The sequence below is a fragment of the Elephas maximus genome, chromosome 3, assembly GCF_024166365.1.
Source record: "Elephas maximus indicus isolate mEleMax1 chromosome 3, mEleMax1 primary haplotype, whole genome shotgun sequence".
In the NCBI taxonomy this organism is placed as follows: domain Eukaryota; kingdom Metazoa; phylum Chordata; class Mammalia; order Proboscidea; family Elephantidae; genus Elephas; species Elephas maximus.
This window is the reverse complement of record NC_064821.1, coordinates 214,783,170-214,806,986: the sequence shown is the minus strand read 5'-3', so window position 1 is coordinate 214,806,986 and position 23,817 is coordinate 214,783,170. Positions and strand designations below refer to the sequence as shown.

The 23,817-nt window shown below is 40.6% G+C and overlaps 1 protein-coding gene across 8 annotated transcripts in view; it reads right to left on the bottom strand.

Moving 5' to 3' along the window:
• Positions 1 to 23,817, bottom strand: part of NME7 (NME/NM23 family member 7) — a 498,467-nt gene that overhangs the window by 474,443 nt on the left and 207 nt on the right. The window lies entirely within an intron of this gene.

Sequence of the window (23,817 nt, the reverse complement as noted above, 5' to 3'; positions counted from 1 at the left end):
ATCGGTCCAGTTCTGAGGATTTTTGTTTTCTTTATGTTGAGGTGTAATCCATACTGAAGGCTGCAGTCTTTGATCTTCATCAGTAAGTGCTTCAAGCACTCTTCACCTTCAGCAAGCAAGGTTGTGTCATCTGTATAACACAGGTTGTTCATGAGTCTCCCTCCAATCCTGATGCCCCATTCTTCATATAGTCCAGATTCTCGGATTATTTGCTCAGCACACAGATTGAATAGGTATGGTGAAGGAATACAACCCTGACGCACACCTTTCCTGACTTTAAACCAATCAGTATCCCCTTCTTCTGTCCCAACAACTGCCTTCTGATCTATGTAAAGGTTCCTCAAGAGCACAATTAAGTGTTCTGGAATTCCCATTCTTTAAAATCTTATCCATGATTTGTTGTGATCCACACAGTAGAATAACACTGGTAAACATCCTTCTCGTATTCTCTGCTTTCAGCCAGGATCCATTTGACATCAGCGATGATATCCCTGGTTCCACGTCCTCTTCTGAAACCAGCCTGAATTTCTGGAAGTTCCCTGTCAATATGCTGCTGCAGCCACTTTTGAACGATCTTCAGCAAAATTTTGCTTGAGTGTGATATTAATGATATTGTTCTATAATTTCTGCATTCGGTTGGATCACCTTTCTTGGGAATACGCATAAATATGGATTTCTTCCAGTCAGTTGGCCAGGGTGCTGTCTTCTGTATTTCTTGGCATAGACAAGAGAGCACCTCCAACACTGCATCTTTTTGTTGAAATATCTTAGTACCATTGGTTCCTAATCATATGCTACCTCTTGAAATAGATGAATATTGGCTAATTCTTTTTGGTATGATGACTCTGTGTATTCCTTGCATTTTCTTTTGATGCTTTCTGCGCCGTCTAATATTTTCCCCATAGAACCCTTCACTATTGCGACTCGAGACTTGAATTTTTTCTTCAGTTCTTTCAGCTTGAGAAATGCCAAGTGTGTCCTTCCCCCTTGGTTTCCCATCTCCAGCTCTTTGCACATGTCATTATAATATTTTGTCTTCTCGAGCCGCCCTTTGAAGTCTTCTGTTCAGTTCTTTTACTTCATCAATTCTTGCTTTTGCTTTAGCTGCTTGACATTCGTGAGGAAGTTTCAGAGTCTTCTCTGACATCCATCTTGGTCTTTTCCTTCTTTCCTGTCTTTTCAATGACCTCTTGCTTTCCTCATCTATGATGTCCCTGGTGTCATTCCACAACTCATCTGGTCTTCAGTCACTAGTGTTCAATGTGTCAAATCTATTCTTCAGATGGTCTCTAAATTCAGGTGGGATATACTCAAGGTCATACTTTGGCTCTCGTGGACTTGCTCTGATTTTCTTCTGTTTCAGCTTGAACTTGCATGTGAGCAACTGATGGCCTGTTTCACAGTTGGTCTCTGGTTTGTTCTGACTGGTAATATTGAGCTTTTCCATCATCTCCTTCCACAGATGTAGTCAGTTTGATTCCTGTGTGTTCCATTTGGCAATGTCCCTGTGTACAGTCATCGTTTATGTCGGTGAAAAAAAGTATTTGCAATGAAGAAGTCATTGGTCTTGCAAAACTCTATCATGCAATCTCCCATGGTGTTTCTATTATCAAGGCCACATTTTCCAACTACAGATTCTTCTTCATTTCTAACTTTCACATTCCAATCACCAGCAATTATCAATGCATGCTGATTGCATGTTTGATCAGTCTCAGACTACAAAAGTAGGTAAAAATCTTCAATTTTCTCATCGTTGGCATTAGCGGTTGGTACGTAAATTTCAGTAATAGTCGTATTAACTGGTCTTCCTTTTTGGCCTATGGATATTACCTGTCAGCACTGTACTTCAGGATAGATCTTGATATGTTCTTTTTGATGACCAATATGACCCCATTTCTCTTCCATTTGTCATTCCCAGCATAGCAGACCACATGACTGTCTGATTCAAAATAGCCAATACCAGTCCATTTCAGCTCTCTAATACCTAGGATATCGATCTTTATGTGGTCCATTTTATTTCTGACAACTTCGAATTTTCCTAGATTCATACTTCGTACATTCCGTGTTTCCATTATTAATGGATGTTTGCCATTGTTTCTTCTCATTTTGAGTCATGCTACCTCAGCAAATGAAGGTCCCAAAAGCTTTACTCCTTCCACATCAGTAAGGCTGGCTCTACTTTGGAACAGGCAGGTCTTCCCCACTGGTATTCTGAGTGTCTTCCAACCTGAAGGGCTCGTCTTCCAGCACTATACCAGATGTTACACTGCTATTCATTAAGATTTTCACTGCCCAATTTTTTCAGAAGTAGACTACTAGGTGCTTCTGCCTAGTCTGTCTTATCTGGAGGCACCACTGAAGCCTGTCCACCATAGGTGACCATGCTGGTATTTGAAATGCTGGTGGCGTAGCTTCTAGCATCCCAGCAACATGCAAGCCACCACTCTTACGCAGTATTAAAATGTTGAATTTTTACTCATTTCCAGGATTACATGGCTTTTCATGTTTAAAATGATGGGAGTAGTAATAGAAATGGCATCAGAACCTATGTAAATTCACATGGGGAATGATGAGAATCACCATCAGCTCAAAGCTGATTCCCATGAGGTGGAAATGAGACAAATTTCTGCTCTCTAACCTTTTTACCAATTCTGACACCTGTCGTCCCTCCCACAGCACTCTACTTCTCTCTTGAGTTCGATAATCTGTTGCAGTGGCCACACAGAACTCACAGACAACACTTGCAGTTAACTGGTTTATTAAGGAACAGGGTACAACTCAGGAATCAGGATCAACAGGCTACAACTCAGGATCAGCATGAAGAAGCATGAAGGCAAAGCCTCCTTCTTCAGTGTAGGACAGTTCTCTCAGCTCCTCTCGACCACACAGGCTCCTCTCAGCTCCCTCGGGACAGGCTCCTCTTGGCCTTGCCGTCTGTCACCACCAGCTGTGCCACTGGGCCCCTCTCATCATCTTCAGTGTTACGGTCCTTAATCCATGTTACTGCTCTTTTAGGAGGTTTCTTGCCTCCTCTCTCTCTGTTTCTTCTCTCTTCTTTCTTTCTTCTGCTTCTTTCTGCTGCTTCTCTTCCTGCTTCTTTCTGCCTCAAAAACTTCTGTGGGGTTGACTGCTTATATGCACAACTCCTTGTCAATTTCAAGGCATGGCCCTACCCAGTGGTGTCCACGAACTGCCCAATTCCCTCTTGGTAGGCCACAGATACTTCTTTTGCATATTTGGCTATGGCTCACCTCCTTTGCATAGTCTATAGTCCAATCCCTGTAAGGTGCATAGGAATCACAGGGCAGGCTGCAGTCCAGGACCAGACAACCGAGTGGTTTACAGCCTAACCAGGAAATGTCAATCAACCTGGACAAAAGAAACAAACCCTCTGTGGTAGATAACTAAGGCAAAGGTAACTCCTCAGGGCTTAGGGGAAAACTCTCTCAGACTGTTTTTCCAAAACACCAAGGCAAAAGACCACATAAACTCATTTCACCACACATGTGTAGACCACGTTTGTCCCATTGTGTTATAATAAGAACCTTGAGGGAAAAACTATTTTTTTAAAGGGTCTGCATTCATAGCAGTGCTCTTAAACTGTAGGACAAGATGTATCTGGCTCATTACATAATTTTAGTGAGTCAAGACCAGAATTTTAAAAAAGAAAAGAATATAGTGTGTATCCCAGGACACTGCTTTGTAAAAGTTTTGTTACTATTTCATTAATTCATTCATTTATTCATGTGCATATATTGGGTCGTGACATGAAATGGATTTCTTATTTTGAAAAAGTTGGAAAGCCATTACCCTAGCAGGTCCAAAAGCATGCCTTCTAAGTCATGGGTTCTCAATTGTTGCTCTGATTTAAGACATACTTCCAATTCAGTTCTGAGCTCTAGTGGTAGTTCTCCACCAACCAGCAGTGGACCCGTAAGTAGTTTACTTACCCCCTTAGTCTCAGTTCCCGTATAAAGATGTTCTTAACAAGATGATACCTAACATGCCTCCCAATTTCAAAATTCTAAGATATTATGAAATAAAATGAGTGTGCCTATCTTGGTTCATACATTTTATTGCCATTTGTGATAGCAAGTACAATTTATTAAGTCTAATAGTCCTGAAGCTTAGTACTTGTAATGTCTGAAAATCAACTAAAAAAAAAAAACAGTGCAATGCAGGCTATAAAGGAGAATAAAAAATGTGTGTGTGTGTGTATATATATATATATATACCTTTGTTTGCAGACTTTTCCAAGAAAATTCTTGTAAGCACCAAAATCAGGAGAGTTAGAGGAAGATGAGGGAATGAAAAAAGAAAAGAAACAGTAAGAGCTTATATGACAAAAGAAGAGGTGGTGGAGAGGAGAATGTTAGCTAAAAAAGAAGAGAAAACAGGTAAGAAAACAAAAAGAGGAACAGCTAAAGTATGCACATTTCAATAGTTCCTGAGGCCATTTACCACAGAATGTAAGAGCTTTAAAAAACACCTGATGAGAAGGGGACCAAGATGGCTGACTAGGTAGACACTACCTCGGATCCCTCTTGCAAAAAAGACTCGGAAAAACAACTGAATCGATCACATACATGACAATCTACGAACCCTGACCAATAAACACAAATTTAAAGAGTTCACCTGAGTGACAGAGACAGAAAACGAACAACTACAGGGAAGCAGTGCCTGTTTTCGGAGCCTGGAGCCAGCATCCCAGTCAGAAAACCTTGGCGCTGGGCTTTGGACTGGGTGCAGGGGAGCTGAGCACAGCATCCTGTGACGGCTCAAACACAGGGCGCAGCCCTACCCCACTGAACTGACTTCGGGAGGGGGCCCAGCCGGTCTGCGCGGGCAGCACGGCAACACAACTAACGGGAGGAGAAGTTGCCGGGAGGCAGCAACTGGATTTGGAGCTGGGAGCCCAGCGTCCCAGCCGGGGAACCTTGGCGCGGGGCTTTGGACTGGCAGTGGAGGAACTGACCCCGGCTTCTGAGACAGCACAAGCACGGAAAGCGGGCCTGACCCTCGGGGGCAATCTCTACCCAGCCAGCACACACAGGTAACGTGCCCCTCGGGAATCTCAGATAAAACAGTCATCCCAAGCAAGATAAGTAACTTTGTCTATATTCTGGGGTGCTACTCTCTCCTGTTTTTCTGAACCCTCCCCTCCCCTTCCCAGGCGGCTTCATTAACATTGGAATTTCCTGAGCCAGAGGGAGAACTACTCCGCGGTTTTTCTTTTCCTTTTTTTTTTTTGGTCTTTTCCTAACCCATTCTTCTGGCCTGAGAGAAGCAACCACAAAAAACCCAGGGACCAAAAATCCTTCCCTAATTGGACTAAAAACACAGAACCAGCTCCAGCCAAGCATATGTGATCCACAGTCTCGGGCTTTCATCCCTACAGGGAACAAGGTGGCTATTACAATGCAAAGGCATTTCTGACAGGGATCTGACTGCATTTGTTTTAGCAGATTTACTGGAAAGACAAGTTTCCCAGGTCTGATATCTCTGCGTATTCAACAGAGCCTTCACTGACCCACAACAGGGAACTGAGGGCTGAAGCTCCCCCCAGACCACCTAGCCTCCTGCCTTAGGGGTCTAAGGAGGGTGACACCTACCAATCTGTAGAGGTACTTGCATTGGGGGCCTAAGGTACAGCTGCAGAGCCCACCCACCAAGGTGCTTTAGGAATAGAGACACACCTACCTCACTGACACTTGGGGGAAGCCTGTCAGCATCCTGCTCCCCCTGGAGTGTGAACCCCAGCAGCTACTAGAATCTGGTGCACACAACTATCACCACTACTTCTCAAGGTGGATAGGTGACACTGTGCATCACACACTTGATGACCCAAAATCGGATTCTACTCAAGAATAGTGAATGGACTCAGGCATCTATATCTGGTAACAGCCCAAACCAGCTGCTAATAGGTCATAAGTGAGTCAAGGGCTACAACAATCAAGGCAGCGCAATCTAGTAGCCCATCTATGTATATTGAAAGAAAACAAAACAAGATAACACTCAGTGAGCAAATATGGAATAAATCACTACAATATCTTAGAGATGGCTCAGAGACAGCAGTCGATATCAAACCACATAAAGAAGCAGACCATGATTGCTTCTACAACCCCCCCAAATAAAAGAATCAAAATCTTTCCCAAATGAAGATACAATCCTGGAGTTATCAGATACAGAATATAAAAAACTAATTTATAGAATGCTTCAAGACATCAGGGATGACCTCAGAAATGAAATAAGGCAAGCTACAGAAAAAGCCTAGGAACACACTGATAAAGCAGTTGAAGAACTAAAAAAGATTATTGAAGAACATAGTGGAAAAACTAATAAGTTGCAAGAATCCATAGAGAGACAGCATTCAGAAATCCAAAAGATTAACAATAAAATTACAGAATTAGACAACGCAATAGGAAGTCATAGGAGCAGACTCGAGCAATTAGAATGCAGACTGGGACATCTGGAGGACCAGGGAATTAATACCAATATAGCTGAAAAAAAATCAGATAAAAGAATTAAAAAAAATGAAGAAACCCTAAGAATCATGTGAGACACTATCAAGAAGGATAACTTGCGTGTGATTGGAGTCCCAGAACAGGGAGGGATAACAGAAAACACAGAGAGAATAGTTGAAGATCTGCTGGCAGAAAACTTCCCTGACATCATGAAAGACGAAAGGATATCTATCCAAGCTGCTCATCGAACCCCATTTAAGATTGATCCAAAAAGAAAAACACCAAGACATGTTATCATCAAACTTGCCAAAACCAAAGATAAAGAGAAAATTTTAAAAGCAGCCAGGGATTAAAAAAAAAGGTCTCCTACAAGGGAGAATCAATAAGTTCAGACTACTCAGCAGAAACCATGCAGGCAAGAAGGCAATGAGATGACATATACAGAGCACTGAAGGAGAAAAACTGCCAGCCACGGATCATATATCCAGCAAAACTCTCTCTGAAATATGAAGGCGAAATTAAGATATTTACAGATAAACACAAGCTTAGAGAATTTGCAAAAACCAAACCAAAGCTACAAGAAATACTAAAGGAAATTGTTTGGTCAGAAAACCAATAATATCAGATACCAGCACAACACAAGCTCACAGAACAGAACATCCTGATATCAACTCAAATAGGGAAATCACAAAAACAAATTAAGATTAATTAAAAAAAAAAAAAACGCTCAAAACAGGGAATCATTGAACTCAATATGTAAAAGATCACAATAATCAAAAAGAGGGACTAAATACAGGTGGCATACAACTGCCATATGGAGAGGGATACAAGGCGATATAGGACAATACAAGTTAGGTTTTTACTTAGAAAAATAGGGGTAAATATTAAAGTAACCACGAAGAGGTATAATAACTCCATAACTCAAAATAAAAACCAAGAAAAACGTAACTACTCAGCAAACATAAAGTCAAATACTACGAAAATGAGGAACACACAATTTACAAAGAAAAACGTCTCAGCACAAAAAAGTAAGTGGAAAAATGAAATTGTCAACAACACACACAAAAAGGCATCAAAATGACAACACTGAACACATCTATAATTACGCTGAATGTAAATGGACTAAATGCACCAATAAAGAGACAGAGAGTCTCAGACTGGATAAACAAACATGATCCGTCTATATGCTGACCACAAGAGACACACCTTAGACTTAGAGAGACAAACAAACTAAAACTCAAAGGATGGAAAAAAATATATCAAGCAAACAATAAGCAAAAAAGAGCAGGAGTAGCAATATTAATTTCTGACAAAATAGACTTTAAAGTAAAATTCACCACAAAGGATAAAGAAAGACACTACATAATGATAAAGGGGACAATTGACCAGGAAGATATAACCATATTAAATATTTATGCACCCAATGACAGGGCTGCAAGATACATAAAACAAATTTTAACAGAACTGAAAAGTGAGATAGACGCCTTCACAATTATAGTAGGAGACTTCAACACACCACTTTCGGAGAAGGACAGGACATCCAGTAAGAAGCTCAATAGAGACACAAACAAAAAGAGCAAAAAAAAAGGAAGACCTAATTACTACAATCAACCAACTTGACCTCATTGACTTATACAGAACTCTCCACCCAACTGCTGCAAAATATACTCTTTTTTCTAGCGCACATGGAACATTCTCTAGAATAGACCACATATTAGGTCATAAAACAAACCTTTGCAGAATCCAAAACATCGAAATATTACAAAGCATCTTCTCAGACCACACGGCCATAAAAGTGGAAATCAAAAACAGAAAAATTAGGGAAAAGAAATCAAATACTTGAAAACTGAACAATACCCTGCTCAAAAAAGACTGGGTTATAGAAGACATTAAGGAGGGAATAAAGAAATTCATAGAAAGCAACAAGAATGAAAATACTTCCTATCAAAACCTCTGGGACACAGCAAAAGCAGTGCTCAAAGGCCAATTTATATCGATAAATGCACACATACAAAAAGAAGAAAGAGCCAAAATCAGAGAACTGTCCCTACAACTTGAACAAATAGAAAGTGAGCAACAAAAGAATCCATCAGGCACCAGAAGAAAACAAATAATAAAAACTAGAGCTGAATTAAATGAATTGGAGAACAGAAAAACAATTGAAAGAATTAACAAAGCCAAAAGCTGGTTCTTTGAAAAAATTAACAAAATTGATAAACCATTGGCCAGACCGACTAAAGAAATACAGGAAAGGAAACAAACAACCCGAATAAGAAACGAGATGGGCCACATCACAACAGACCCAACTGAAATTAAAAGAATCGTATCAGATTATTACGAAAAATTGTACTCTAACAAACTTGCAAACCTAGAAGAAATGGATGAATTCCTGGAAAAACACTACCTACCTAAACTAACACAATCAGAAAGAAGTAGAACAACTAAATAGACCCATAACAAAAAAAGAGATTGAAACAGTAATCAAAAAACTCCCAACAAAAAAAAAGCCCTGGCCCAGATGGCTTTACTGCAGAGTTCTACCAAACTTTCAGAGAAGAGTTAACACCACTACTACTAAAGGTATTTCAAAGCATAGAAAATGACGGAATACTACCTAACTCATTTTATAAAGCCACCATTTCCCTGATACCAAAACCAGGTAAAGACATCACAAAAAAAGAAAATTACAGACCTATATCCCTCATGAACATGGATGCAAAAATCCTCAACAAAATTCTAGCCAATAGAATTCAACAACATATCAAAAAAATAATCCACCATGCCCAAATGGGATTTATACCAGGTATGCAAGGCTGGTTTAATATTTGAAAAACCATTAATGTAATCCACCATATAAATAAAACAAAAGACAAGAACCACATGATCTTATCAATTGATGCAGAAAAGGCATTTGACAAAGTCCAACACCCATTTATGATAAAAACTCTCACCAAAATAGGAATTGAAGGAAAATACCTCAACGTAATAAAGGGCATGTATACAAAGCCAACAGCCAACATCACTCTAAACGGAGAGAGCCTGAAAACATTTCCCTTAAGAACGGGAACCAGTCTAGGATGCCCTTTATCACTGCTCTTATTCAACATTGTGCTAGAGGTCCTAGCCAGAGCAATTAGGCAAGACAAAGAAATAAAGGGCATCCGGATTGGCAAGGAGGAAGTAAAATTATCTCTATTTGCAGATGACATGATCTTATACACAGAAAACCCTAAGGAATCCTCCAGAAAACTACTGAAACTAATAGAAGAGTTTGGCAGAGTCTCAGGTTATAAGACAAACATACAAAAATTACTTGGATTCCTCTACATCAACAAAAAGAACATCGAAGAGGAAATCACCAAATCAATACCATTCACAGTAGCCCCCAAGAAGATAAAATACTTAGGAATAAATCTTACCAAAGATGTAAAAGACCTACACAAAGAATACTACAAAGTACTACTACAAGAAACTGAAAACGACCTACTTAAGTGGAAAAACATACCTTGCTCATGGATAGGAAGACTTAACATAGTAAAAATGTCTATTCTACCAAAAGCCATCTATACATACAATGCACTTCCGATCCAAATTCCAATGTCATTTTTTAATGTGATGGAGAAACAAATCACGAACTTCTTATGGAAGGGAAAGAAGCCTCGGATAAATAAAGCATTACTGAAAAAGAAGAAGAAAGGGGGAGGCCTCACTCTACCTGATTTCAGAACCTATTATATAGCCACAGTAGTCAAAACAGCCTGGTACTGGTACAACAACAGGCACATAGACCAATGGAACAGAATTGAGAACCCAGATAGAAATCCATCCACGTATGAGGAGCTGATATTTGACAAAGGCCCAGTACCAGTTAATTGGGGAAAAGATAGTCTTTTTAACAAATGGTGCTGGCATAACTGGATATCCATTTGCAAAAAAATGAAACAGGACCCATACCTCACACCAGGCACAAAAACTAACTCCAAGTGGATCAAAGACCTAAACATAAAGACTAAAACGATAAAGATCATGGAAGAAAAAATAGGGACAACCTTAGGAGCCCTGATACAGGGCATAAACAGAATACAAAACATTACCAAAAATGACAAAGAGAAACCAGATAACTGGGAGCTCCTAAAAATCAAACATCTATGCTCATCTAAAGACTTCACCAAAAGAGTAAAAAGACCACCTACAGACTGGGAAAGAATTTCCAGCTATGACATCTCCGACCAGCGCCTGATCTCTAAAATTTATAGGATTCTGTCAAAACTCAGTCACAAAAAGACAAACAACCCAATCAAGAAGTGGGCAAAGGATATGAACACACACTTCACTAAAGAAGATATTCAGGCAGCTAACAGATACATGAGAAAATGCTCTCGATCATTAGCCAAAAAAAAAAAATGCAAATGAAAACTACGATGAGATTCCATCTCACTCCAACAAGGCTGGCATTAATCCAAAAAACACAAAATAATAAATGTTGGAGAGGCTGTGGAGAGATTGGAACTCTTATACACTGCTGGTAGGAATGTAAAATGATACAATCACTTTGGAAATCTATCTGGCGTTATCTTAAAAAGTTAGAAATAGAACTACCATACAACTCAGAAATCCCCCTCCTCGAAATATACCCTAGAGAAATAAGAGCCTTTACACAAACAGATATATGCACACCCATGTTTATTGCAGCTCTGTTTACAATAGCAAAAAGCTGGAAGCAACCAAGGTGTCCATCAACGGATGAATGGGTAAATAAATTGTGGTATATTCACACAATAGAATACTATGCATCGATAAAGAACAGTGACGAATCTGTGAAACATTTCATAACATGGAGGAACCTGGAAGGCATTATGCTGAGCAAAATTAGTCAGAGGCAAAAGGACAAATATTGTATAAGACCACTATTATAAGATCTTGAGAAATAGTATAAACTGAGAAGAACACATACTTTTGTGGTTACGAGGCGGGGAGGGAGGGAGGGTGGGAGAGGGTTTTTTTTACTGATTAGTTAGGAGATAAGATCTACTGTAGGCGAAGGGAAGGACAATGCTCAATACATGGAAGGTCAGCTCAACTGGACTGGACCAAAAGCAAAGAAGTTTCTGGGATAAAATGAATGCTTCAAAGGTCAGCGGAGCAAGGGCGGGGGTTTGGGGACCATGGTTTAAGGGGACTTCTAAGTCAATTGGCAAAATAACTCTATTATGAAAATATTCTGCATCCCACTTTGAAATGTGGCATCTGGGGTCCTAAATGCTAACAAGCAGCCATCTAAGATGCATCAATTGATCTCAAACCACCTGGATCAAAGGAAAATGAAGAACACCAAGGTCACACGATAACTATGAGCCCAAGAGACAGAAAGGGCCACATGAACCAGAGACTTACATCATCCTGAGACCAGAAGAACTAGTTGGTGCCGGGCCACAACCGATGACTGCCCTGACAGGGAGCACAACAGAGAACCGCTGAGGGAGCAGGAGATCAGTGGGATGCAGACCCCAAATTCTCACAAAAAGACCATACTTAATGGTCTGACTGAGACTAGAAGAATCCCGGCGGTCATAGTCCCCAAAGTGTCTGTTGGCCCAGGAAAGGAACCATTCCCGAAGACAGCTCATCAGACATGGAAGGGACTGGACAGTGGGTAGGGGAGAGATGCTGATGAAGAGTGAGCTATTTGTATCAGGTGGACACTTGAGACTGTGTTGACATCTCCTGTCTGGAGGGGGGATGCGAGGGTAGAGAGGGTTGGAAGCTGGCAAAATGGTCACGAAAGGAGAGACTGGAAGGGCTGACTCATTAGGGGGAGAGAAAGTGGGAGTATGGAGTAAGGTGCATATAAACTTATATGTGACAGACTGACTTGATTTGTAAACGTTCACTTGAAGCTCAATAAAAATTTAAAAGAAAAAAAAAACACCTGATGATTACAGGGGTCAACCCCGACATTTTAAAGTACAGAAAACTCAAGCCCAGGAGGTCGGAATGACTTTCACAAGGTCATACAGCTGATGGTCAAACAAACATAATATTTGCAATTTAATGCTTTTTTAATTTACCATTTACTCATTTATTGAACAAATAATTAATGAGGCCCTACTCTGTGCCAGGAGGTATGCTAGAGTCTGTAAATGCTTAGTATTGCAGTCTGGGTTCTAAGATGTTCTAGCTATGAATGCCTAGACTATGCGTGAACAATCAGGAGATCTGGGAGAGAAGTTAAAATCTTAAGGCTATTTCTAGCCTTTAAATGAAAATGCTCAGAAAAAAAAGGTGATCATATTATTATAGGTCTATATATCTCACTCTATATCATCATTATAAATACTTGTGGAAATAAAATTTAATTCTTAATTATGAAAAAAATTCAGATACCAGGATATATAGATATTCACCTTTCAGAGATTTGGGAGCATACAGTAAAATTCAATAAGCTACATAAAGGACCAGGTGGTTTAACGTAAATTATAGCACTGTACTTGCCACTAGAGGGCAGCGTTTTCAGTTTTTTCAAAGCCGTATTTCTAAGTAGCAAGAAAATACTGGGTCCCACGAACTCATTGTATTTTCACAATCCAATTATTTAGCTATAAAATTTCAAGACTAAAAGCATTAAGCGTAAATGTTTCCAGCTAATCCATTTAAGCTGAGCAGAAATTCAGGAATCTCAGATCTAATACCCGCTAAAACATATCAGACATGTTTAGCTGCAGAAAAAAAAGGGATATAAGAGGCATTGAAATTGGACCTATTCCTTCCCTCCCTTCTTCCTAACCCTTTATTGTTTCCATTAGAAAATTAACCTATATTGAAAGTGAAGAAGGAATTTAAAATATATAAGTAGATTTATAAATATTCACAAAATTGGGCAATAACACCATGAGTCTCAAATATTTACTTCTGAAGTTTCAGATTTTAATCCCCTTCCATTTTGCCCAACTACTTAGACATCAATCTGGTCAATATTAATGCGACTGTATCTCGTATGTACAGTACATTAGCTTGTTATTTTCATATACATCGCCTCATCTGATCCTCACAAAAATGTTTGGAGGTAATCTGAGCAGAAATTATTGTTCCAATTTTATGGATGAGAAAGCAACTGTCCAGAAAGATCACATGTCCCCCAGCTCATAAGTGCTGAAGCCAGAACTAGGACAAGAATCTTAAATTTTAGATTTATAGCTCTAGATCAGTTTCTTTGTCCTACACCTGACTGCTTCTTCCAAACAGGCAGAAGAGAGAGAACTGGATAATCTGTGAACAATAAGAAAAGCCACCACTATCTTCTTTAGTATATATTGACATAAATTTTTAATTTTAACAATTTGAGAGATGTGAAACTATGATGACAACTAAGCATTCTAGATAAGTAGTGACAGTGATTTTCATCTACAGAACATACAGTAATTTATCATCTTCTTCTCTCAGTACACTGGGCAAGGAAGGTGAAGTTCTTATGAAAAGTTTAAATCCATTATGAGATACATATATGCAATGAACAGGAATACCAGCTTAGAGAAACAGGTACCATCACACACTGCTGGGAGGGTTTGTCTCCATAAGCTCAATGAGGTGGGAACCATTGTGTGCTATCTTGTTAGTCAGTGTATAACCAGGCCTAGAGCTGGATGTATGAAGAAGAACAGGACACCAGGATTGGAGGAAGGCTCATTAATAACCTGCAATATGCAGATGACGCAGCCTTGCTTGCCAAAACTTTAGACAACTTGAAGCACTTACTGATGAAGGTCAAAAGACACAGCCTTCAATACGGGTTACTTCTGAATGTAAAGAAGACAAAAATTCTCACAACGGGACCAATAAACACCATCATAACAAATGGTGAAGAAGTTGTCAAAGATTTCATTCTACTTCGATCAACAACCAACGTCCATGGAAGCAGCAGTCAAGAAGTCAGATGACATACTGCACTGGGCAAATAGGCAGCAAACCAAAAAAAAAAAACCAAACCCAGTGCCGTCGAGCCGATTCCGACTCATGGCGACCCTATAGGGACCCTATAGGACAGAGTAGAACTGCCCGATAGTTTGCAAGGAGCACCTGGCAGATTCGAACTGCCGACCTCTTGGTTAGCAGCCGTAGCACTTAACCACTACACCACCAGGGTTTCCATGTAGCAAAAGACCTCTTTAAAGTCTTAAAAAGCAAAGATATCACTTTAATGACTGAAATTCAAGCCGTGATCTTTTCAATCACCTCATGTGCATGCAAACACTGAACAATGAAAAAAGAAGACAGAAGAAGAACTAATGCATTTGAATTGTGATGTTGGCGAAGAATACTGAATATACCATAAACTGCCAGAAAAACAAACATATCTGTTTTAGGAGAAATGAAATCAGAATGCTTCTGAAAAGCAAGGATGGCGAGATTTCATCCTGCCTGCTTTGGACACAACATCCGGAAAGACATCACGTTTGGTACAACAGAGAGACAGTGAAGACGAAGAGAACCCTCAGTGGGACAGACTGACACAACAGCTTCAACAACAGGCTCAAACACATCAAACATCTCGGAGATGGCGCAGGACCTGGTAACGTTTCACTGTTACATGTAAAGTCACCATGAGTTGGAGCCCATTCAACCACAACTAACAACAAACATGCAGAAAGCACTCAATAAATACCCGTTCAAATGGATAAATGATTGGAAAATAAGAAAGAATGAGCAATGAAAAGGCAAAAAAGCTACAGAAGAGGAAAATAGAGTTACATGGAGTGAGGAAAATTAGAGCATGATAATAATCTGTTGCTATCAGTTTTTTAATACTACTGGTTCCTATCAAAGCAGAATATAACAGGTCCCAGACGGTAATAAAATATATTTTTAAAAAGGTTTTTTTTTTTTAGTCTTAGATTTCTAAATTAGCTGTATACAATAGATATTTGTAGAAGAAACTTTTTAGATAAAGTTGGAAACTGAAAAACACTTCCTGGGATAAAACCCTGTTCTTTACTTAATAATCATGGAATTGTCTTTGAAAGTTCTGTTAAAACAACAACTTTGAAACTTTTGTACTTCAAAGATTTATCTAATTCTTGTGGAATATAGCTGACAATCTTTAAAGGTCTTTCACACCAAGAGTTCATCTTTTTTTAACACTATTGCAAATAAACGCTTTGTTAGTAAATGGAGTCTTGGACTATCTTCTCTATTCTCTTTATGCATAAAGGTATATAAATTGATGACTCTGGCAGATTATTTATCCTAATATGTATGAAAGACTTGATAAATTACAAGTGCCTGTCTCTACTTCAACCCCACGGGGCAGTTCCACTTTGTCTTCTAGGGTCCCTATGAGTAGGAATTGACTCCACGGCAGTGGGTTTGGATTTTCGGTATCTCTGCTTCAGAGCCCTGCTAGTACAGTGGTTAAGTGCTGGCCTACTAACCAAAAGGTTGGCGGTTTGAAGTCACCAGCTGTTCAGCAGGACAAAGATGTGGCAGTCTGCTTCCGTAAAGATTTACAGCCTTGAAAACCCTATGGGGCAATTCTACTCTATCCTATAGGGTCACTACAAGTTAGAATCGAATCAATGGCAATGGGTTTGGTTTGGGTATCTCTGCTTTACAAGATAAAAAGTGGTTTGTCTAGTTATCCCAACTAGAGTTTGTGCCCAGAACCTAACGCTGGTGCTGGAAGCTACAATTGTAACAAACTAAATACAAACAGAACCTGACCAGATAATGTAATTGTAGCAGTCAGGAAGTCACACCAACAGAGAAAACAACTTCCATTCTCACCTGCTTATGCACAGATGCCATGGCTTTGCTACAATACATACACCAGTGGTGTTTTATCGACTACACGAAGGTATTCAACTGTGTGGATCATAACATATTATGGAAAACATTACCAAGAATAGGAATTCCAGATCGCTTCACTGTGCTCAGTACATGCATCGAGAGGCCGCTGTTCAAACAAGCAGATACTGAGCAGTTCGGGATTCAAAATGGTGGATGGCAGGGTTGCATCCTTTCACCTTCCTTAGTCAATTTGTATGCTGAACAAATAATCCGAAAAGCTGGACTATGAAGAAAATGCAGCATCAGAACTGAAGGAAGGCTCATTAACAACCTGCGATATGTAGATGATGCAATCATGTTTGCCGAAAATAAAGACAACCTGAATCACTTACTGATGAAGGTCAAAGACTACAGCCTTTATTTAGTATGAATTATTCCTGAACATGAAGAAAATGAAAATCTTCCAAAAGGACCAATAAACAACATCATGATAAATGAAGAAAAAATTTAAGTTGACAATTTCACTCAACTTGGGTCAACAAGCAATGTCCACGAAAGCAGCAGTCAAAATATCAGACAACGTACTGCACCGCGCAAATGTGCAGCAAAAGGTCTCTTCAAACTAGTTGGTGCCCGACCACAATCGATGTCTCCCCTGTTAGGGAGCACAACAGACAACTCCTGAGGGAGCAGGAGACCAATGAGAGACAGACCCCAGATTCTCATTAAAAGACCACACCTAATGGTATGATTGCGACGAGAGGAATCCCAGAGACAATGCTCCCCAGAACTTCTGATGGCACAGGACAGGAACCATCCCCAAAGACAAATCATCAGGCATGAAAAGGACTGGTCAGTGGGGGGGAGAGAGATGCTGATGAAGAGTGAGCTAATTAAATCAGGTGGACACGGGAGAGTGTGTTGGCAACTCTTGACTGGAGGGGAGATGGGAAGATAGAGAGAGAGGGAAGATGGCAAAATTGGCACGAAACGAGAGACTGTGGGGGCTGACTCAATAGGGGGAGAGCAAGTGGGAGAAGGGAGTAAGATGTATGTAAACCTACATGTGACAGACTGATTGGAATGGTAAATGTTCACTTGAAGCTTAAAAAAAAAAAAGGTCTCTTCAGAGTTTTAAAAAGCAAAGATGACTAAGGTGTGCCTGGCCCAAGCCATGATCTTTTCAATCACCTCATGTGCCTGCAAAAGGTGGAGAATGAAAAAGGAGGTCAGAAGAACTGATGTATCTGAATTGTGAAGACACCATGGAATGACAAAAGGATGGAAAAAACAGCCTTAGAAGAGCTACAACCAGAATGTTCCTTAGAAGCAAGGATGTGAGACATCAGCATGCTTCCTTTGGACACGCCATCAGGAAGGACCAATCCTTGGAAAAGGACATCATGGTTGGTAAAGATGTACTGATGCTATAGCCACAACAATGGACTCAAACATACCAACAACCATGAAGATGGCAAAGGACTTGGCAACATTCTGTTCTGTCATACACAAGGTCACCATGAGTCAGAGCCAACGTGATAGCAACTAACAATAGACTGAACACAAACAAGGGACATCCATTTCTCTCTCTCCTTCCTAAAGTCCCACTCTTTCTCATGAAGGATTAACAGCAAGTGGCCAAACAGAGAGAGATCTGGATGCAGAAAGCAGCTTTAAAATTCTACTCTACCCGCATACCTTGCTTGTGGACAGGAAGACATAACATTGTGAAAATGTCTATTCTACCAAAAGCAATCTACACATTTAATGCAATTCCAATCCAAATCCCAATGGCATTCTTTAATGAGATGGAGAAACAAATCACCAACTTCATGTGGAAGGGAAAGAAGCCCTAGATATATAAGGCATTGCCAAAAAAGAACAAGGTGGGAGGCCTTACTTTACCTGATTTTAGAACCTATTATACCGCCACAGTAGTCAAAACAGCCTGGTACTGGTGCAACAACAGATACATAGACCAACGGAACAGAACTGAGAATCCAGACATAAATCCATCTACAGATGAGCAGTTGATATTTGACAAAGGCCCCAAAACTGTTAAATGGGGAAAAGACATTCTTTTTAACAAATGGTGCTGGCGTATCTGGATAACCATCTGCAAAAAACTGAAACAAGACCGATACCTCACTCCATGCACAAAAACTAACTCAAAATGGATCAAAGACCTAAATATAAAATCTAAAACAATAAAGATCATGGAAGAAAAAATAGGGACAACATTAGGATCCCTAATACATGGCATAAACAGTATATAAAACATTATTAAGAATGCAGAAGAAATACTAGATAACTGGGAGCTCCTAAAAATCAAACACCTATGCTCATCCAAAGACTTCACCAAAAGAGTAAAAAGACTACCTACAGACTGGGGAAAAGCTTTTAGCTATGACATTTCTGATCAGCGCCTGATCTCTAAAATCTACATGACACTGCAAAAACTCAACTGCAAAAAGCCAAGTAACCCAATTAAAAAATGGGCAAAAGATATGAATAGGCACTTCACTAAAGAAGACATTCAGGTAGCTAACAGATACATGAGGAAATGTTTATGATCATTAGCCATTAGAGAAATGCAGATCAAAACAACAATAAGATTTCATCTCACTCCAGTAAGGCTGGCATTAATCCGAAAAACACAAAATAATAAATGCTGGAGAGGCTGTGGAAAGACTGGAACAGTTATACACTGCTGGTAGGAATGTCAAATGGTACAACCACTTTGGAAATCGATTTGGCGCTTCCTTAAAAAGCTAGAAATAGAACTACCATACGATCCAGCAATCCCACTCCTTGGAATATGTCCTAGAGAAATAAGAGCCTTTACACGAACAGATATATGCACTCTCATGTTTATTGCAGCACTGTTTACAATAACAAAAAGATGGAAGCAACCAAGGTGCCTATCAACGGATGAATGGATAAAGAAATTATGGTATATTCACACCATGGAATACTACACATCGACAAAGAACAGTGAGGAATCTGTGAAACATTTCATAACATGGAGGAACCTGGAAGGCATTACGCTGAGTGAAATTAGTCAGTTGCAAAAGGACAAATATTGTATAAGACCACTATTATAAGAACTTGAGAAATAGTTTAAACTGAGAAGAAAACATTCTTTTGTGGTTACAAGAGTGGGGAGGGAGGGAGGGTGAGACAGGGGCATTCACTAATTGGATAGTAGATAAGAACTACTTTAGGTGAAGGGAAAGACAGCACACAATACAGGGGAGGTCAGCACAATTAGACTAAACCAAAAGCAAAGAAGTTTCCTGAATAAACTGAATGGTTCGAAGGCCAGTGTAGCAGGGGCAGGGATCTGGGGACCACGGTTTCAGGGGACATCTAAGTCAACTGGCATAATAACATCTATTAAGAAAACATTCTGCATCCCACTTTGGAGAGTGGCGTCTGGGGTCTTAAACACTAGCAAGCAGCCATCTAAGATGCATCAATTGGTCTCAACCCACCTGGATCAAAGGAGAATGAAGAACACCAAGGACACAAGGCGATTACGAGCCCAAGAGACAGAAAGGGCCACATGAACCAGAGACTACAGCATCCTGAGATCAGAAGAACTAGATGGTGCCTGCCTACAACCAATGACTGCCCTGACAGGGAACACAACAGAGAACCCCTGAGGGAGCAGGAGAGCAGTGGGATGCAGACCCTAAATTCTCATAAGATCAGACTTAATGGTCTGACAGGCTAGAAGGACCTCGGTGGTCATGGCTCCCAGACTTTCTGTTGGCCCAGGACACGAACCATTCCCGAGGCCGGCTCCTCAGACATGGATAGGACTGGACAATGGGTTGGAGAGGGATGCTGGTGAGGAGTGAGCTTCTTGGATCAGGTGGACACTTGAGACTGTTTTGGCATATCCTGCCTGGAGGGGAGATGAGAGGATGGAGGGGGTCAGAGGCTGGCGAAATGGACAGGAAAAGAGAGAGTGGAGGGAGGGAGCGGGCTGTCTCATTGGCAGGAAGAGTAATCGGGAGTGTGTAGCGGGCTGTATATGGGTTTATGTGTGGGAGACTAACCTGATTTGTGGGCTTTCACTTAAAGCACAATAAAAATTAAAAAAAAAAAAAAATTCTACTCTACCCAATTTTAGGCTTTTGCTAAATTCAGGGCCTTTTCTGCCATATAGTAAGACTGTCACTAGGTCAAAAGTAAAATAAAACAAATCTGTATGCCTTGAGATTTCAACTACTTTTTCTTCTAAAGTATATATTGTTCAGCATACACCGAATCTGGTATTTTGTGGATCATGCCTCACAGAAAGAAATATATTTCACATCAGAACCCAGTATGCACACAACACACACATATAATTTGAAAAAAAAGTTTCGTGAAATAGAAGGTACCCTTACTCCATGCAGTACAATATGGTAAATTTCTAATGTCTTGTTTTTTAATGCTGGCAACATACCACAAAGTGCTTCCATGGCCGACTCATGGGTCACAGCCTAGAGTCTGAGAAACACTGCCATAGTGCGCACACGTGGTCTGGCCTCTCCACCTCTCCAGCTGCATCTCCTGCTGTTCTCCACCGTGCTCCCTCATCCCCCAGTTACTACTCTGTATTTGTGGCACTGAACCGTAAGGTCAGTTCCTGAAATACGGCAAGCCCTTTGCTGCCTCAGGGCCTCTGACCTTGTTGTTAGTGCTGCCTGGAACACTTCCCCAGATCACTGCACACAGCCCTTTGTATCATTCAGGTCTCAGCACAAAAGGAACATCCTTGAAGGGGTCTTCACTGACCCTCCAATTTAAAACAGCCATCACCCGCAACCCCACGCAATGTGTGTAGGGAAAGGAGGAGTTCACTGCTCTCAGGGCTGCTGCGAGGTAAGAATGGCAAAACAGAAGACAGACACAAACACGGGATTCAGGAAACATCGTTTCCATCTCCCTAGGCCACCACAGAGGTCACTGCATTCTAGTCGCTGGAATTCTATTACATTTGCTTCAGGATGGCTCTTCTAACTCTCTGACTGAAGCGAGGACTTCATCCGTCAGTTTCCCCAAGTGCTTCGTATTCTCCAAGACTGCTTACCACATTCTTCTTTAGTTTTTTTATTCATTCAGCAAACATCTGAGCACTGACTATGGACTTAGAAGCCTGGCTGGTGCAACGGGTTTGCAATTGGCTGTTAAAGGTTGGTGGTTCGAACCCACTCGGCAGCTCCATGGAATAAACTGCTTCGGTAAAGATGATAGCCTAGAAAACCCTACGGAGCAGTTCTACTCTGTAACACATGCAGTTGCCATGAGTTGGGGGCCAACTCAAGGGCAGCTAACAATAGCAACAATGTGGGCTAAGCAATAGCAGTGAACAAGATCTACTTCTCTAAGAGTTCACAATTCAGTAAGAGAAACAAATCTATAAACAAAATTTCAACTGAATGTGTTAAGTACATTAACAAAGATGTGTACCAGGTACAGTTGTAACAACAACAACAAAAAAAAAGAATGAAGAGTCAATTCTGTTTGAGTAGGGAAGAATGGCATCAGAAAAAGCGACACCTACCTTGGGTTTTGAAGGATCGTTAGGAGTCTGGCAGGCAAACACGGGAGTATGGGTATTACTCCACGTAGAAGAAACAGTATACGCAAAGTAGACAGAATAGGCATACCGCCCACTTAGGCTGCTTGGTATGTTACAGGAAAGGCAAGTAGCTTAAAGTCGTGTCCGGGAAAGGAAGGCACAAGAGAGAAGCCAGAGAGACAGACAAGTTCTAAGTCCTGGAGGGCTTCGTACATCATTCCATACACTTAGAATTTTATACCGTGGGGAATTAGAAGTTATCCTGGGGTTTTAAAGACATAAGTAACATCAACAGGTCTGGATTTTAGAAAATTCCTTCTGGTGGCAGAGAAAATAAGGGATAGGAGTATCATCAGGACAGACTGTTAAAGACACTATTACAACAGTCCCGGCGAGAAATGACAAGGCCCTAAAATAAAACAGGACCCACTGACCAAATGATTATGGGGGTTAGAGGCAAAGAGGAATGCAGGATAGCTCTGATTTCTGGTTTAGGTTATAATACGATGGTATCATTAATTCACCTGGTGAAATAGGAGAAACCAGGAGGAGTGATAACAAGTTCTGTTTTGCTCTTGTGGAGTTTGAGGGGCCTCTGAAGTACCTAGGTAGGGATATCCTACTAAAGCCTAACCCAGTTTCTGGGCTGAAAATTGAAATGTTGTAGTTAAAGCACAGGGAAAAGTAGAAACCCTGAGTGTAGATGAAATCGCCCAAGGGAAACGTACAGACTATGAAGTGAAAGCGATTGAGGAGTGAATCCCAGAGGCAAGGAATTTAAAAAGCAGGCAAAGCCACTGAAAAAGGGAGGGAATGAATGACCATGAACTTAAGTTGACACAAAGAGACTAAAATAAATTTTGAGAATTACTGAATTTGGCAAAAATGGCATTAGAAATTTAAACAAGAGTAACTCCATTGAAGCCATCAGAGAGGAAAACAAACAACAGTGCTGAGGATCAGAGAGAAGGGGCAGGAGTAGATGCAAGTGAGAACACAACGCTTTCAAGAAGTTACTGATAGATGGGAGGACTGCACACACACAGGATGGAGGAAGTGTTTTTTTTTTTCCATTTTCTTAAGATATATGACTTGAGCACATATAAGTACTAGAAAGAGGCTGAAAACACAGGAAAGAAAAAAGGTTACTGGAAGCAAAATGTCTCCTAATGGATGAGAGGGAATGAGATCAAGAGCAAAGATGGATGCATTATCCTTCAACACCTCTTCCTGTGAACTAGAAATGAAAGAACGGCCAGAAATACCGTGTGTAGATTAGGAGATGAAGTTGAAGAAATTGCCTGTCAGACTCCATCATCTGCTTAGAAAGGAGTGACTCACATCTGGTGGTAGTCATCTTTCCATCCTCCAGCGCAGTATTCATAAGTGCTTAAAAGATGTGGTGATTGCATGAATTAACTAGAACCCTGGTGTTCTCAAACATGTGGGTAAAATCACCTAGAGTCTTTTAAAAAATGCAAACACTCTAGCCCCATCCCTACTCTTTTAGAATTTGGAGGCTGAAGCTCAGGCACGTGAAGCTCTCCCAGTGATTCTGAGGGGCACGCCTCTTAAAAAGCACGGCCCTAGAAGGTAATCTACTGGCTAGTAGACAGGTGATCCAAAGTGCGGCAATTATTAAATGTCCCCTAACGGGGTGGGGGACAGGGCTCTGCCACTCAAAAGAGCAAAGATTCCAAGACCCAGGAGATGTGGAGCAGTATTGAGATGGTCACACTGACCACCATAAAGGGCCCTTAATGATGAACCTAAGAGCTTGAAAAATGCAATGATGTAATTAAATGCTTGTTCGAAATAACGTCCACCTTAGACCGTTAGACCCGGTGTCTTCCCCTTCAACTTCCTGGTGCATTACTGTAGAATCTTAGCGAACTGGGTGAGGCCCACTAGGCTATCTCTGGAATTTGCGATGCTGCAAGAACAGGAAGTGCGAGGAGATTCCAGGAACAGCTCCCGAAAAAGGAGAAAGAAACAAAG